This window comes from Oryx dammah, unplaced genomic scaffold (genome assembly GCF_014754425.2).
Source record: "Oryx dammah isolate SB20612 unplaced genomic scaffold, SCBI_Odam_1.1 HiC_scaffold_24, whole genome shotgun sequence".
In the NCBI taxonomy this organism is placed as follows: Eukaryota; Metazoa; Chordata; class Mammalia; order Artiodactyla; family Bovidae; genus Oryx; species Oryx dammah.
Genome location: NW_024070208.1, coordinates 58,984,112 through 59,001,524, shown reverse-complemented (window position 1 = coordinate 59,001,524; position 17,413 = coordinate 58,984,112).

Here is a 17,413-nt window from a genome sequence, read left to right as displayed (position 1 = left end):
TTTCCCATTCTGTACACTTCATCACTGTAACCCACTTGTTTTGTTACTGGAAGTTTGTACCTCTTAATTTCCCTAATCCCTTTCTCTCACTGAGTACCCAATATAATTACAAGCCTTCTTAAAAGTCAAAGAGGGAAGCAGAAGAAGGGAATCAGATTGAGTTATGATCACAGAAGCATGTTCAGGGAGATGTAATGTTAATTTTGAAGGTGGAGGAAGGAGACTACCCTCCAAGGAATGTAGCTGTCTGCTGGAAGCTGAAAAACACAGGAGAATAGAATCTCCTCTAGAGCCTCCAATAAAGAAAGCCAGAACTGTTGATACTTCGAGTTTAGGTTGTTAACATTCCTAGATGGACTTCTGATATTGAGAACAGTATTCTCTCTGATTTAGAAAAGTTAGGGGGTTGCCCCAAGAGAGACCCATGGTGAATGAGGCAAGAAGTCTTATGGTTTAAAAAAAAAAAAAAGAAGAAGTCTTATGGTTTCACAACACAGTCTCTGACTTTGAGAAGGAAACTGCCATGTAAGTTAAATTAATTCATGCAAACAGAATACTTACAATAATTTTTACATTTAATAAGTACACAATAAATATCAATTAGCCACATTGTTATTTTGGAGGGGTTCAAAAATATTTTTGAAAGAAATGATGAGTCATTAGAGTGACTATAACGAAGCAGGGTATTTGAGTAAAAGAAATCTTATGTCTAACTCAGTGTTTTTAATCTTATGGAATTTAGAAAAGTTGCTATAATTTCATTTAGACTTAGAATTCGTATAAATTAAGGATTTCACTGAAACAAGAATTTACATAAGTTACAACTGAAACTTTTAATTGAATTCATAAAATGTTTTAAGACTATCACCAATTTAGTGTTCTGAAAGATTGAATATAGAAAAAAATTTAAAACAATTATTTATGCTTTAATAACTGCAAAAGTTTGATTCTTAAAAGACTTTAGGATGCTTCTCTATTGGTAAGGTTTCAAATAAATAACTGACATATTAGTTATCTCCTCTTGGTTTCTACAGTGAAAGTCTGCATGAAAATAATTTTAAAGAGATCACAAGTAAGTGGTAACAGCTATGAATATGCTAGTATACTTTGCATTTTACATTTTGTTTGCGGAGGAAGTATGTTCAGTTGTTAGGATTTCACACTTAAGGGCCAGATAGCATTAAGTTTTGCCGCCTAACAGCTCTGTCATTCACACTGAGGAATTTATTTTAGCCCTGAAAGGCTAATAAAAATGTAGATATCTAATAGCATCCAGAACCCTGGATTGTTTGAGGATTGAATTATATAATTCAAAGAACGTGCCTAGATCACATCTGATTTATAATCATTTATTGTTGCTGTAACAGCTTAAACATTAAAAAGCCTTTTTTCCTTTTTCAAAGAGAAGGAACACTATCTAATCAAAATATGGCTTCCTCCTGCCTGAAGGAGAATTAGAATTGATTTGCTAAAAATGTAAAAGAGACTTAATATTAGAACTTTGACATCTAAATAGGGTGTTGCATCAAATTAATAAAGAAAAAGATTTGGCAAGAGAAAGTATTTTGTAATGTATTTTTTCTTTTATGACATTAAAAAATACCCAGGTCTTAAGAGCTGTTCATTGATTTTTATCAGACAGAAAACAGGAGTAAATTCCTCTTTTTCCAGTCTGGGTTTTTGAAGAAGAGGAAATTGAAGGCAAATGGCTTCAGCTGCACTTCCATTGTGAAACTTTGGAAAGAGAGTTCACTTCTATATGTGTGTGGCTAGCCAGATTCATGCTGAGCACCCAGGGATAAATCCACAATGTGCCTAATGGTCCTCCCTCAGCTCCAGAAGTACCAGAGATGTATCACGGCCTAGCAATGGAGGGCATGGCACAATCAAGACACCCTGCCTCCTTCCTTCCCTCATTTCATGAAAGACATACCACCTCTTCTTCCTCTCCTATGTCCAGACATCATCTGAAAGAGGACCAGTAGAGAGGGTGAAAACTCAAAGACAGAATATTTTGCTTATAGAGTGACAAAGTGGGGAAGTATAGAGAATAGTCTCCTGCTCAGCTGTGCAGATAATAGGAGAATAAGGATAAATTTAGGAAAATAAGACTGCATCCAGAGTAACTATGATGAACTTGCAATCTTGCTACAGGAATTGTTTTGTTGTTTCCATTGAGGGTGCATGAGTGTATGTGTGTATGTGTGTAAGCAGTACTTTTTCTTTTTTATTTCATTATATGTCTTATTTTTTCTTCCCCATGGCCTTTAAAGACTTCCTACTAAGTATTCCAATGATATGGATAAAGTTGGTATTTCCAATATTCTGTTATTGAAGTTTTAGATCCTTTTCATTATATTTTCTGTTAGAAATAATATTTTAGAGAATATCTTTGTAATTTACTTATGGATGAGATTTTCTCAGACTAAAAATAATTTATCATTAAAAGAATAAAAATTTTCTTAAACTTTTAATATACATTTGCAAAGAGTTGTTCAGTTTATATTCTACTTATATTGTTGCAAGCTACAATAAGTTTCATATAAGGAATGCCATTATAAATATGCAGATACTACAACATAGCACTGTTTAATAAAAAAAAAAACCAATTGTGAACAATTTTCCAAATGAGGTCTCTTGAGCAATTAAAACAGTATTATATTTCAGGCACTAAGAAATAGAGACATGAAAAGGGGGTAGGAAAGGACCAAAATGGTCATATTTATTTTCACAGTGTTTTCTAAGGCTAGAACACAAATAAACAACTAAATCTGTCTGCCACTGTGTATTTCAAATATCGCTCTTCATTCTTTTGCACATAGATCCTCTTGTGAAGAAATCTCAGTATTAAATTCTAAATCATCATATGTCCTAAAATAATTCTGAATTCCAAGAAAAACATCTAAAGTACAAATAAATAGAAATTTTCTTTAGTAGTTTGAAAGCACAACTCTACTTGGATTTACATCCTCCAAAATCTAGTCCCACTACTTTTTTCTCATCTCATCTCTCAAAACTTAATATTTAACTCACATATTACTTCAGCCCACAATGCTCTTAGGCACTCAGTCATCCTCATTCCCTTGTTCACAGGCTGATCCCCTGGCACAGTCTAGAATTAAGGCTCATGTTTTGCATAAGATATTCAGTTAATATTCTTCACATCCAATTTCTCATAAAACAATTCTTACTGATCAAACAAGATGTTTAAATTATTACTTTTAAATTTTAGGAAAAATATAAAATTATCCAATGCTGGGGTTATACTTGTTTCATCTCTCTGTCCATCAACCTACCTATCTATCCATCCATTCATTCATACATCTATCCATCAATACATATAATTTTTGTTTTTCAGAATGATTATAGAACAGTATTCATTTACTTTTGAAAAAGTAAATTAATTTTTGTTTTTCAGAATGATTATTGAACAGAATTAATTTACTTTTGAGAAAAGGAATGGAAGTTAGTATTATATGCTGAAGACTTACTTTATGAGAGTGATTGAATTTATTTTCTAATTGGCTTACACATAATATATTTATATTATCTGTGATTAAAATATCTTATAAAAGCTCAATACATTTTAGAAGTTGTTACTAAGGCCTTGGTATTATTTCACTCAAGGTACTTGATTTTGCTACAGAAGTCAATAACTACTGGCTTGACAAAATACAAAAAGTGTTTTGCCTAGGGCATTGTTTTTTATAACAGAAATAATATACCAAAAAATATAGATGCTTTATTTCTGAATCAGTGATGAACAGCAGATTGTGAGATAGCAAAAAATAAATTTGATTTTACTGAACCTGAAACTGAACTGACATGGCATATTTGAAATTGTCATTACTTTTCCATTATTACAGTAACTCTGGAACAAGTTATAATTGTTTGCATAATCTGGTTGAAGTAAAATTAACCATAAAGAAAACGAGGAAAAAACACTACAAATCAACAAAGGTAACTCTAAAATTTTTCTGTGAATGGCCATAACCTAAGACTGCTCTGGTAAAGCCATTTTCTCTTAATAGGATGGATTCTCTCTTTTGGACTTTTATTGCCATTTTCCTTCTTTCTGTAGGAAAGACTTTATGGTGCCAAGGAACTGAACTCCTTACAAACATACTCAGTGACTCAGATGAGATAAAGGGAGATTATGACAAAGATTAAAGATGAACTCAGAGTACTCACATAGTTCTGAACCCTCAAGTGGCTCACAAGTTGGGAGAAGAGTGGATAAATTGGATCCTACAAAGTTATATGTTCAGGGTATGTGTACTCGGTACGTGCAACTTAATGAAACTTTAATGATATCAAATACTCAATCCTTCATGGCATCTTCCATGTAATAGTCTGCCAAAGAATGTCTCTTTTTATATTCCATAACTATTTTGCCAGATCTCAGGAAGAAGAAGGAGGGAGATAGGGAAAAAATATTCTGCCATATGTGATAATTCAAGTCTTCGTCAATAAACATTTCTCAAACATAGCTATGAGCAAGGCATTGCTCCAGTAGTTATCAGTATTCAAATGATGTGTGAGACATGGTTCCTGTCTGTAAAGAATTGACAGGGTTATAAATGATATTGATATATAATTTTAAGTCAGCAGAATGTCTAAAGGAGAAGGGAATTAACAGCTATAGAAATAGAAAGTGTTTGTATATAAGATGTATATAAAATGGCATCTGAGATAATCTTTAAAGAAAGGGAAGGGAGCTGAAGGAGAGGGAGAAGGTGAGGGATGGATTGGTATAAAAATTAAATTTTACTTTCAAAAGTTAAGGAGATATAAAGTGAGCAATGGAGTGTGGAAATAAAATTGTGGATTGGACACAAGTAACTCTTTTTGGCTGAATGGTATGTTTGAGCAACTATAGGTTTTTGTAATGACACATAACTCTAAAATGTGGTATATAGTGAGAGACTGTATACTTTTACTAATTGAATCTTACTGTTTATCTTCTGCTTGTGGAATTCTTATATCTGAGAGTTCTTATCTATCACATGACTAATATCCTACCCTCTAAGTTTGATATTGAATCCTCTTGGCACTTCAAAGCAAAGTGTGCTTTTCAATTTTCACAAGTTGTAGAGTCAGACTATTTGAAATCTAAGCTTAGACTATAACTTATTGATGACGAATATGAATTTCAGTCATGAATAGATGCATATATATTGAAACATATCTGGCAACTAAGACTAATTTTTATCTTTTAAATTGAATTACAAAACACTGAAATTCAGAATTCACTGAGATTTCTAATTCACTGATGACACAGAATGAGAGAGTGAGAGCAGAGTAGAGGGGAAAAAACGCGACAAGAGAAATCAGAAATCTCAATTGTTCAATATTGTTAAAGGCCAGCAGACATGGAATATGGTAACAGGATTTTAACTTTACATAGCAAATGTTGACTCCTTAGAGTTGAATTGTGAGCACAAAGTTATTGGAATCAAATTGATGTATTATGTAATAAATGTTCTTACCAAATGCCACTGTGAGCTCATCTCCCAACGTTAAACATTTGGAAGGCTTAATTATATTTCACTGAGTTCTGAAGGGGGAAAAAAAAAAGCACTTTTATTCAGAGAGGCCTGAAATCCAAACTCTCTGAGCCTCACGTTTCTTATTTGTTTATTGAGCTAAGGGTGTTTACAGCATGTCCCCTGGTTCAATGAAGTAGCTCTTTCTGGGCACATAATAAGTACTCAGCAAATTGTTAAGGTTACTAGAATATAAACTTTTATAGTAGGTCGTGTTTATTTGATTTTTAACTGATTTGTTTAACAAGGAAGGGAGGAAGTCTAGCACTCCTTAGGCACCATTAGGAATTAACTGTGATTCATACCCTAAAATCAACCCGTACCCAGAAGACTCACTGACCCATCTTGGGTAACTTTCATTTCTTCCTATAGAACATATTCAGGTGAATAAGGAGAGTTTGCCTTAGTCTGACTTACTCTGAAGCTTAATAATTTATCTCCCTGTGCAAGTCCCAGACTCCCTAAGCATTGATCATACATCCTTACATAGAATCCACCAAAAAAGGTAGGAACTTTTTATACATTCAAGTCTTAACTTGCTCTGGCCCTTCAGGCTACTCCACCCTCCAACCCCGAAACACCCGACTCCTGCCCTATCTGTTCTTCACCTCACAGGATCCTGCCAGCTCTGAAACAAATACCCATTTCTTCAAATAACTGTTTCCTGTACATCCACATCTGAAATACTAACTTTTTAAATGACCTTAAGCCCTGTAATGATAATAATGTTAAAAAAAAAATGCCAGGTAGGAGAAATAAAGTTAGTTTTCTTTGGTGTTAATAGCTAGAGCAAAGGCAGCTTTAGAGTTGATAGGCACATATGCCTAGAATAATGGTTCTTGTCCAGAAGCAATTCTGTGCTTCAGGGGAGAGTTGTCAATGTCTGAAGTCATTATGCCTGTCATTCTTGAAGAGAGGGAGGATGTTCTGGTAACTAGGGGTGGCAACCAGAGATGCTATTAATACCCTAGAGTTTATAGTACCACCCCCTGATAATAAAGACTCATCTTCCCCCGTAGCTCAGTTGGTAAAGAAACTGCCAGCAATTTGGGAGACAGGGGTTCGATTCCTGGGTCACGAAGATCTCCCGGGAAGGAAATGGCAACCCACTCCAGTATTCTGCAGGAATTCTCCAGGCAAAAATACTGCAACCCAGGCAGTATTCTTGCTGGGAGAATCCCATGGTCAGAGGAGCCTGCCAGGCTCCAGTCCATGGGGTTGCAAGAGTCAGACATGACTGAGTGAATAAACCACCACCACCATCCTGTCAAAAGGCCAGTAGTGCTGAGGTTGAGAAGACCTGATCTGGAGCATAACACCATCTCATTTGCCTCCCTCAGTGCTAAAGGACTGAGTACCAGCGTGTGCTGCATGGAACAGCAGGGGCTCTAGGTCATCATAGCTGATCCTGGGAAACCAAAAAGATATGCAAGCACCAGTGTTTCATAGGAAGAGTGCAGCCACTACAGCAGAGAAAAGGCTCTGCTAGTGAATACTTCCTGTTCTTTTCTCAGGTTGTTGAAGTGTAGAGAAGCTTCCAGGAACTTAGACTTATTATGGGAAAAGGGTAGTCAAGACCATAGCAATTTACTGGCTGTGATTCAAAAACTTATTTTTTAAGTGTGATTTTTAGTGACATCACACTTAAAAAAAAGGAAATGGCAACCCACTTGTGTATTCGTGCTTACAGAATCCCCATGAACAGAGGAGCCTGGCAGGTTACAGTTCATAGAGTCATAAAGAGTCAGACATGACTAAAGTGACTGAGCACAAAATCAAACACATTGTTTATAACAATAGCTACTTTCGAGTAGCTTCCATTTGTCAGGAATTTTGCATAAGCTATTTACTCTTCACAAGACCTCTGTAAGATATACTCTATGATCTGCACTTCACAATATTCTGTTTATCTTATATTTACATTCTTTTTTTATTCCTGAATAATCTGATATTTAGTTGTTCCTAAGAAAAATATTTATACTTATATCCTGTGCTTTCCACAGTGATTTGCTAATAATAATAAAATGATGAGGAGGAGGATAATTAACTTATCCTGTGCTTTTCTATGCTTGAAATATATTGAATTCTCTATGCAGTATTACTTCTTCTAACTCTATTAACTCAATTTATTATATATATATATATATATATATATGTCACCATGGGAGAGACATTTAAAAACTAGAATAACATTTAAAAAATATAGAATACATCATATGAAAAATGTCCCCAGTTCTCCAGTTTCCAATAGGATAAACTATCAGTAGTCTGAGTCAAGAGCTTCTGATTGGAATCACTCTGCAAAACAGATGATACTCTGTAACTGTTAACCAGTATTGATTAAATGAATCAGACAGTCTTCTGCTTAAAGAACATTTAAGAAAAGGTACATGCAGCATGCCGTGAGACAGTCATACCTGAGAATGTCTGGCTGACTGCCCAGAAAGTTCTCTCTAAGCTTTAACTTAGTTCTTTAACCTCAGTTCAGAGTTCATAGCAGGCTAATTTGTAAACATCCAGGGGTTCCATTTCTCTGAGGTAGTCACATATTAACCAAGCTTGATGTAATTGTAGAGAATAACAATACAACTAGTTGACTGTGAGAAAGAAATATAAAAGGTAATCCAATGCCTAATCTTTTCCTGTAGGCACTGATTAGAGAATGCCAGGCATTGTTATTTAGAGGTTTCTTGGTAAGCATAAAGTTAAATTAGGAGTGTTAGTAATAGGAATTCAATATTTAATGTTATCATATTAAATTACCCTCAGAGATAGATCATCACAATAGGTTATAATTGAGTCTCATGGCAGGGTATCTATTTTGTGTGCAAGGTAATTCCATTCTGATATTAAAGTAAATTTTTACCACTGAAGCCTCTCTGCTGCTGCTACTGCTGCTAAGTTGCTTCGGTCGTGTCCAACTCTGTGCGACCCCATAGATGGCAGCCCACCAGACTCCACCATCCCTAGAATTCTCCAGACAAGAACACTGGAGTGGGTTGCCAAAGCCTTTCTAATTCTGTGTATTTTTAAGTTGTTACTATAACTGCTATTGTAGGAAATGGTTTGGTGGAAGAAGGCCTTGCTGCAGCTGTTATTACTGATAGGTGCTTATGTCTGATTTTTAAATTTTCGAATTCTCCAGTTATTCTAGTCGTTTAATTTTATAAACAGTAATGTAATTAAATGTCATGATTATTTACAATTTAAGCATTTAAGCCATAGATCTAGGCACAGCATTTCTACAGAATAGGACAAGCAGATTATAGGATTTACTTATGATGTCATTACCCAATATAAATGCTTAACAGGTGGTTTTTAATTAATAAATTTTCACAAAGCTTTCCCTCTTGTAGATAGCATTCTCATTTCAACTTTCAAAATTATAGTTGCATATGTTTGTAGAAAATTTCATTCACTATTTGTCCACACCAGAAATTATACTTTGCTTAAAAGTATGATGACCAATAGGATGATTTTGAAGAAGACTACATTTGAGGTGTTACTTTATGAGTTCACAATCTTCATATTAATTGGTGCCTTATGACACTATTGGAGAAGGAATGGCAACCTTTGTAATTTTGACTTCAGAATCCCATGGACAGAGGGCCCTTGTGGGCTACAGTCCATGAGGTCAAAAAGAGTCGACCATGACTGAGCAACTAAGCACATGAGACACCATGACTTCCTTAAGTAACTGTGGCCCCATTTCCCAGAGGAGGAACCTTTGCTATTCTAAGTTTGATGATGTTCTTAAAATCAGCAAACTAAAGAGAGAAGCAGAACTTGGATTTAGATATTCTAATTCTAAAGCCTACCAACTTTCCAGTTTTTTTTTTCTTCATTCTTATAAATAATAGCAAACATTGCTAAGTAGTATATTGTATTTCCTCTAAAATATTTAATCAGACTCTTTGTACAATTATTTTTATATATAATAAGAACTAACTCTATTTTCTATTTTTATAGTTTGCAAATCTAAATAGATTAAATATTTCTATGATATTGAAATCTCTCAGCATGTTGAAGAAACTGAAAGCACATTGTAGACCACAGGAAAAGAAAAAAAGTTGAAATACCTTATTTTGTAAAAAAAATATACATGCATACACTGCTGTTGGCTGAGTGTTTGTGTCACTCCAAAATTCATGTATTGAAGCCTCAACCTATTTGGAGATGGGACTTTGGGAGATGATTAGGCCATGAAAGTAGAATGCTCATGAATGGGATTTATACCCTTTTAAGAGAGACCCCAAAGAACTCCCTCTTGGCCTTCCACACTGTAAGAACACTGAGAGAAAGACTGCAGACTGTGAGCCATGAAGCAGGCCCTCATGAGATACTAAATCTGCCAATCTCCAAAATGGCAAAATATAAATTTCTGTAGTTTATAAATCAGCTTATGGTATTCAGTTATAGCAGCCCAAACAGTTTGAGACATATATGGACGTGTAAATGTGTATTTTTTAAATACCAGATTTTCTTGCAAAATGTTCTGTTGGGGAAATGGGTCATACTGGTGACATTTGCTTTATATAAAAATGTTTTCTAGATTATTTTATATTCATTAAATATTACTCTCTGACTGAATAGGGGAGTGTTCTGATTCCAGCTACATGGCCAGCTGAGTAAGTGAAGACCATTTCTTTTGTCCATAATACATAAGGTACCAATTTATAATATAACAAAACAAACTTTTTATAGACAGCACATTCATAAATGGAAAAGGAAATCCACAAGTCCCCAAAATAACCTTGCAATTAAAAGCACAGGCATTGCTGTGCATTTTGAGACATTTAAAAATGTTGCCAAAATAATCTAGAGGTCTGGGAACTAATTCCAGGTTTTAAAGGCGTGACAAATAAGTTTGGAAGCCTACTTGGGATGAAAGATATGACCTCAGACCCACATGAGTTTGAGAAGAGGAAAGCCGAAAGCCTTGAAAATCTTGCAAAACAAGTTGTTGGTGGCCTCGAAAAATCCTACTCAGTGACTCGTAGAAGCAGTAAGGAAGATCGCCACGACCTGGAGCTCTCATTATATAAGGGGAAAGGGGACTGAGTATTAAGCAGATAAGTTTAAACTCAAAATCCTCTCAATCTGCATTTAATTTTTTTTTTTACACATTCCACAGGGAACAGTAAACAAAAGTAAAAAGTTTACTCTGTCTTAAAATCAGATTCTCAAGAAGCAAACTCTGAAATAAAGTTATATGGGGAGAAAGTATACTGGGGCATGGCTTCAGGAGCATGAGTATGTGGGTGAGGAGAGACAAGGACAAATTTGGGACTGTGATGCTGTCACAAATAAAGGCCATCACGATCAGGAGAGCTGAGTCCAGGATGGCTCTTCAGAGTTGCCCTAAATAGTGGGCTGAGCCTTTGTGTCCCTATATTGATGGGAGGAGAGCAAAGCCCTGAGTAAGGTAGATTTTTACAGCCAAGAGAAATCTGTGTGGAGGAACAAGGCTATGAGCTATCAGCAGGTAATTCCCTTGGCTGCTGGAAGATACATGTCTCCATTCTGAAAGCAATGTGGGGCATTTTCTAGCACCCCATGGCTTTCCCCACCATCCATCCTTATGCTGTTCTGATCTACCTTTATATAAAAGGTTAATCCCATCTGGAAAAATTACAGAATTTGATTGCTCTCTTCCTGGAGAAACTTTCAAGGGAAGGTTAGTGGAACAAACCATAGCCCCTACAGTCTTCTACTAAAGCTTGTTGTTTGGGCCATAGCCAATATGTGTCATCTCCGCTATTACCTTTCTAGATTCCCTGCACTCCAGTGAGCTCCTCTGATTGTTTTGGTAGCTAATATGTTAGGGTGACCCAAACACTCATCACTAAATCTCTTTATACTAATTATTCTCAATCTGCAGCTCCTGTACTTGTCAGTTAGCATCAAAAGTCACAGGGAAAAAAACAAAAGATGTGAAAATAGTCTTCCCTGCTACATTTCCCAATATTATATCTTCCTAATTATCATGATCAGTTACTGATACCAAAATGTGACTTCTTTCCTTACGTGATAGTCTCATGGCACTAGGAGACAAAGAAACCAGCAGAAGGCGGGGCTTAAAGTTTACTGATTCTTATACTATTTCCTTGTAGAAGAGTTTTCCTTTCTTGAACCAAGACCTCTAGATGTTCATATCATAGATTCTGGGGACAGAAATCATGAATTCCCAAATGGAACACTAGAAATTATGGTAACAAAGTTACTTCAAGTTGAACCTTAGGTACTCAGACTTACATATTTTTACTTCTTGAGGACATAACACTATATAAAAGAGTTACTGATTTAGATTATACACTACATCCTGGAGAATGGTACTCTATTCTCCCTGCCATCATCTCCAAGCAGATATTTCAGCTTTTGTCTTCTAGCCATTTTATTTTTGTATTAGATTCTGAGGAATATGGTAAATTTTAGGGTCAGTGGTTCCTGTCATAAGGTACCAACATATTAACATAGATTTACACTGATGGAGAGGCAGTGGTGCAACAGTGGGGACAATACAGGGGTCTGGGCCATCTGTTCCTATACCCCAACCTTGTTCTGCTGTACTAGTTGTACCTACAACTGGATATGTTACTTTTCATGATTGTTACTGCTGAGTCTGTCCAATCTAATAACTTGAATTTTCTGAGAGATCTCAGTTCATGATGCGTGGCTCTAGCCATGCAGTCATGTGATATCTGATGGCCAACTACACTTCCTCTACCAGAACCTCACAGCATTCTGGCAGACATTTTTTTAAATAGTGTATAATTCTTTGTTGTAGATGGCAGGAATTTCTTCGAGCATGGTAGGAGACAATGTTGCTGTTCTTCTGTTGGGGATTTCCTTACTCGCTACCCTTATACCTTTGTCAATACAGATGCGCTGACTATTGCAGAGTTTTCTTGGTCACATGGCCTAAGCAGTAGGACTGCTTACACAACAGTAACTGTGGATGTGTTGCAGAGCCCTTCCCTGCTCTGAACTCCAATCAGAAAGTAAACTTTTCAGGTCATTTGGTAAAAGGAACAAATAGTATTTCAAGTGTGTAATGTTCTGTCTCTAGAAGCTAAAGATGCCTGCTAGGAATTGTCTCCCTTTCTAGTACTAGGAGGCACAGGAGACTTGAAACATACATTGTCTTTTATTTTAGAGCGGAAATCTGGTTATGCCTCAGACCATCTGATTCTTCAAAACCTCTCCAATGCAGCAGACCCTTGGATTCTCAGTGTTTATCTCACATCTTCTTGAGCACTTGTACATTACAATTACCCGCCCTTCTTTACTCCACTCTTGTGAACAACCTAATATTATTGAAGTTGTAAACCAATGGGAATTTCTATACAATGTTTAGGAGGTCCAAGTCCCTATTATGATTGACAGAGGAAGAGAGATTTAATGTAGTTCTGGGAGTAATCTGTGAATATAAACTACTCTGACCCTCCCTCATGATGGAGATAGAAAAGAACACCTTCACTTGGCAATTGTTATTATATATTCCCAAGACCATGTTAATAGCTCTAACAAAGATAGTAAAGCTACTCTAGCAGCTATACTGGAGGCTACTCTTTGCTTCTGCAGAGTTTGCAGTAATACAGCATAATCCTTCAAAATCCATCTGATTTTTATAAGTGCTAGATAAATCCTTTGGCAAATGATGAATTAAATGGGTATGTAATGAGGTTCACTACTCTGCATTTTTTAGATATTTAAAGGTGTTGTTAATTTTTGCATTTAGACAAGACTTTTTGATAAGTTTAACCTCTTTCTCAGGTGGGCAGATTCAGATGTTTCTGCTAGACTTTTCCTTTATTATAGCTTCTCCTTTGTTATAACTTTAACCCAGAGACCAAAGTACACATGTGGGAGTTATGGCAATGACTGTGTCTGTCTATTCCAATTGTACATACTGGTGAAATAAACATTAACTGCATTCATGGACTCAGTGGAATCATAGCTAATTATGACAAGGCTAGATTCAATGTATCATCTGTTCCAATATGCATCTGCTCTGAGAGGCCATGGTGACACTTTGAGTCCACTGGTTATTGTTGCTAACTTGGTCTCTGTTTCCCAGCAGTTCTCTATCTATTCCCATTTCTCTGGTGTATTTTTATTCAAGTGAGCAGACATAGGTCTCCTTGTGGGAGGATTGAATGAATCATAACTGTGCACTGGTTGTATTACAGTTTCCTTCCTCTTGCAAACTTGGTCTTTACATCAGTCAGCGTCATGCCGGGTTTGAAAACTGGCTCAAGTCCCAAATCTAAGAAAGGATAATTATATTTTTTATTGCACCAGATGCCCTCCATATCCAGATCATCCATAATTTATTATTTTGATTATATAGATTGAGAAATAAGCATTGTTGGCCATCTCTATGACATTTTGATTTTAGTAACCATCTTTATATATCTTCACACATCTGTCTCCACTGGCTAGCACTCTGACATTGCTATTCTTACTGATTATGCTTTGCCACCAAGCCTTAATACGTCCTCTCTTACTATTAGAGGGTCGGTATCTATAGCAGTATCATCCCTTTTAAGTCCCATAACACAGAAGACATTGTTTAGCTTCTCAAAATTGCTGATGCCCTTACCAACAGAATATTCTTTTTGTTTTCCTTGCATATTTATATTTCCCTTTATTCTATAGGAAAAAATGAATATTTTTAAATTTTATTGGAGTATACTTGATTTAAAATGTTGTGTCAGTTTCAGGTGTATAGCAAAGTAAATCAACAGGATATTTTTTTCATCACTTTCATAAATAGTATGTTCCAGTCTCTCCTAGAGAATATACTTAGCTAGTGGCTTTTCTAAACTTCATAGTCATTCCATAATATTTCACTTCTCAGAGCCATTTTACCCAGACCTCTACCACTTTCCATGGTAACTCCTGCATTTTTACTTCATGTTGAGAAAGCCATTGCTTTTTCCAAGCTTGTAAGAGACAAATTAGCCACTATTAGCACTATCTCATTGGGGGATGCAGGGTTAGATCATGCGTTGTTAAGAGAGCAATTCCTTATCAATGAATACTCTCTTATGTAAATTTGCTTTCCATTGACCACATTCTAGCTCTCAATGTCTTTTTTCTTTGTATCTCCCAGTACACATTGGCTGGGTCATGCAACTCCTTCAGTTCATAGTTCTTTTTCTTGAGAGGCCCAGCAGTTCTCTGGCTCTGTTACATTGTGATTTGACCTTAGTTATGGGGTTGGTGGCCAGCACTGAAGGTGGCTGTAAATCCAGAGAGGAGTGCCACCTGACTTGCAAGACAGAACAAAGCTTCTGTATTGTCTTTAAGCAAGAGGGGAGTGTTAATCTTATTAGAGACAAATGAGGTATTTCCACTGTCCAAAGAGTTTAAGAAATCTGAGATTTCACGCTCTTGCACATATCAACTCTTATGTAGGTTAGAAAGTCTGAGTTATCTAGAAATCCATGTACATGGTCTGAATTTCATATAAATCTATTTTAATGATTTCAAACAAGTAATTTAATCTCTATTCAAAAACAAATTTAACTTTATGAATGAGCTTTAAAAATTTTTGTAATACTTACCAAAGATTATAATTGTACACTATTGAGAAGTATAGAAAAAATACAATTTTTGGAGGACAGTTGCTCTTCAATACTGTAAAGGTTAGTTTGAGATGAGGCAATGAAGAAAGGAAGACAACCTCAACGGAGACAGGTTACCTTTATTCAGGCAAGGAGGGGAGACAATCAGTCTAAAGTAACAACCAGGCTGAGCACATTCAGGATGAGGGAGGCTTCATATTTAAGGAGAGGTTTTGCTAAAGCGATCGGGGAAGATTTAGTAAGGTGGATGAACAGCGGTGGGGTCCCAGGCTGATGCAATCTGCCTGGAGTATCGGGGCGGGACTTAAAGTTCAATTTTGTCGTTCCCAAAGTCAGGTGGTTCAGCAAGGACCCTTGAGGTCGTTATCTTCTTTTTCCAGGCTGGAGGCCTTTGAGGTCTTTATCTTCTTTTCTAGGCCCAAAGACTCCTTCAAATACTGTGTTGGCCTCTGCCACACATCAACACAAATCAGCCACGGTTATACATATGCCTGAGAATGAAGTTTATTGATTGCATTTATACCCCATTCATAATCATTAAAAGTTTGTTGCATGCTAAATAAATGGACTTATTGCCCATAAGCATGTTTGAAACATGCAAGTGGGCTTAACTTTACTTATAGTATTTATTTAATCATGCAACACAGTTTTATTGTGCTACTTTTCATCATATGTACCAAGTAGCTAATTTCAGAAGTGAATAAAACAGGTTTAGGAACTATATCTAACTACAGTAGCCAGCAGCCTTCAAGGTGGTCCCATGATCCCTATTCTCTAGTATCCACAGCCTTATGTAGTAAATCCCAGTTTTCTGTATATACTATACATATAGTATATACTTTGATAATACTATATTGCTTATGAACTTAGGTTATAAAAGACCATTGTTTCCATCTTGGGCTCTCCCTTTCCCTTTCCCTTTCTCTGGAGGAAGCAAACTGCCATGTTTTCAGAGACCTTATAAAGAGCCTGACAGGAAGAAGAGCTAACTCTGGTAAATAGCCATACAGGACCGTGTTTCCTTGCCAACAGACATGTGACAAGCAGGTTCTCCTATCCCAGGCCACTTTTAGCATGCCTACAACACTGGTACATAGTTTGGCTGAAATCTCTTGAGAGAGCATGAGGCACACTTTAGCTAACCTATTCCCACATTCCTGATCCTCAGAAACTATGAGAGATAATAAATACTTATTATGTTAAACTGTTAAATTGTGGGGGTAATTTATTATGCAACAGATAACAAATATATCCATCAAACATTAATTAATGAGAATTTATGCAGATTCATATGTTTCAAAAATTAAACTACTATATCACTCAAATATCAAAACATTATAAAATAAACATTTTTAATGTATCTGTGTTTCATAAATGTTTTCCATTTATATGCAAATATATTGATTGATAAGCAATTCATTTTAATCTTTAAAAATCTAATGAATTTATTAGAAAAACAGCTAGAATCCAATCATCAGTAAGAGAGATATATATATTTATATGATATAGATATATAGATAGATATTTAAAAATGATATGCAGCCTCAAATTTAAAAAAAAAAGCTCAAGTAAGCTTATGAATCAAAGCCATTTCCATCCTACAAGTGTTCATTGCTCAGTCTTCCTGACCTTTTGTGACTTCATGGACTGCAGCCCACCAGGCTCCTCTGTCCATGGAATTTTTCAGGCAAGAATACTGGAGTGGGTTGCTATTCTCTTCTCCAGGGGATCTTCCTGACCCAAGGATTGATGCAGAGCAGGTCTCCTGCATTGCAGGCAGTTTCTTTACTGTCTGAGCCACCAGGAAGTCAAAAGGGTTCACAGTTTAAGATCACCAGATATAGTCCCTCCCCCTCCAGCAGGTAGAGACTATTGTTCTCTGCCTCACTTGTCCAAAGTGTTTATAAAGAAAACAGAATAAAGTTAAAACAATATTAATTTCCTGTGTGAGAAAAATGTAAATATGGAAGAAAAATTCAGCTTCTGCTTTAGCAAGGTAGTCAGAGTCACATTTAAAACAACGATTGCATGGCTTCTCTCTTCTCCATCAAACTGAAGGTTTCCAGTCCAAAGAGGAGGACTTACCTCCTCACAAAAGCTTAAAGGGCTTTGCTACCAATTAAATTATGTGTTATGAGAGAAAACTCTTCAGTTATATATTTTTCTAACTATATGAAGGAGCAAATTCTGTTTTATAAATGACTATAGGTAAATAAGATGAAAGACTAAGATATTGGTTCCTTTTTTCCTTTGTATTATTATTGGGGTAGGGGA